Consider the following 1,903-nt stretch of genomic DNA (forward strand, 5'->3'; position numbering starts at 1 on the left):
AAGCTAACTAGCGTAGCACTTTTTGGCACTGTTTTTCTGCTGAATAACATCCAAAGTGTCATGGGTTGACATAAAACATCACTAGAATCATGTGCTCCCGGGCACAACGGTGGAGCTAATTCATATGCTAATGAGCTCATTTACATATGAGTTGAGAGAGATAAGATGGAAAGTCCTTTTTCATAATTTTTAGGCAGAATTAGTTGAATTGACACGTTTATTGCAGTTGCCCGTTTGGGTACATTAAAGCAGGGGTCCCCAACCTTTTTTGCACCACGGACCAGAATAATGTAGGTTTTATTTTCACTGACCGGTGTGCCAGGTTAAGTCGCGGTCAGGTTAACTTGCGCGGAAGTGGGCGGGGCTTAGGCTTCCATTCGATTCACCTCGGAAGACGAAATGTTCTCAAAAGACGCGTTTGTACATTATTAAGTGTACCACACCAAAAGATCCGAATTGGAGTAACATAACGTACAGTTATACGTGTCCTTACTGTTCTTCTGACTGGTGGAAGCTCATCACAGAAATATGGCAAAAAGTACATAAAAATTACAACTCACCACCACTGAATCAGTGGGAGCCCTGCGCGTGTTTCTGTGCAATGAGATGGTCCCATTAAGAGTGATGGGAGACAATGACACCCAATGTGTTTCTAGTTTTGTCTTGTTGCCGTAACTGCAGAAAAGCCCGCTTCACACAGAGGATGTTGGAAATGGTAGCAAGGTTTTTAGTGCTCTTGTGGCGATGTCAGGATATTCTGGCTTGATTTTCATCCAGAATGTGCAGAGTTGTTGCATTCAATCTCCAACAGCTTGTCCTCTTGTTGCACATGCTCGATTTGCGTAGCAGTTGCAGAATGCTGTCCCAGGTGACATGTCCTCCAAAATCCTCGCTGGCTCCTCGTCTGCTCCTCACTTGGCCTTTTCCCCTTTGTAAAAATGCTCTCCAAAGACTTTTGTTTTTTACTCATTTTCGCTGGCTTTTGGGTCGACTTTTGGGCAGCGCGTTTGATGCGACGCATCCGCGATGACGTATTGCGTATAATGCACGTATCAGAAATTTTTTCACGCAGGACAAGAACAGAGATATTATACACTTGCCATTATATTTAATGGATTTCATTGGCAATTTCCTATAAGGCTTTTCATGATATATCCACAGACGAGTTTATTAGTGTGTCATGAGGGACAGGCCAAAGTTACGTCGGAGAAGATGCTGTCACTGAGAGATTATTGCCCGATAGCATTGCGGACCGGTCCCCGGCCCGGTGGTTGGGGACCCCTGATATAGACCATGAAAAGAGAATTGACAAGACTCAGTTTGTTTTGCCACTTTTATTCCACGACTGTCCGACAACAAACATGTTTTAAATGGACAGAACTTCACTCTGAAATCACAGCTGTGGCTCGTCGCGAGTCGGGCGGATCCGGGAGCATCTGGTCCTTTAAAACCGCCAAAAAAAAGATTCCCACCCAGAAAACCCCAAACCGTCGTCATATCCGCGAGGCCTGAACTCGCTCGGATACTCTGTACAATTACTTCATTTACAGGAGCAGCTCTTTGGATTATAATAACTTCACTGATGTATCTGATGCATGTTTGATGATCCGCCACAAACGCATTCTGAACCGCAAATTAAACGCATCAAAACGCCGCTGCGCTGATCGATAAATGCCTGCCGCCAGAATAAATATGACGATTGATAAAAACACTATTTACAACAATATCACAAAAATGGCAAGTTTACACAGAAAACAAAAACAAAAGTCATGTGAGAAGACGAGCGGAAACGAAAAGATTGAACGCGGTGAGAACAAAAAGTAAAATATGGCTTTAAAAAGATACGTAGGATTTTTGAACATTAAAAGGTGTATTTTTTCAAGCTGAGAACCAGAAATTAACT

This window comes from Eucyclogobius newberryi, unplaced genomic scaffold (assembly GCF_026437365.1).
Source record: "Eucyclogobius newberryi isolate DKJ021-1_F unplaced genomic scaffold, fEucNew1.0.hap1 SCAF_9, whole genome shotgun sequence".
In the NCBI taxonomy this organism is placed as follows: Eukaryota; Metazoa; Chordata; class Actinopteri; order Gobiiformes; family Gobiidae; genus Eucyclogobius; species Eucyclogobius newberryi.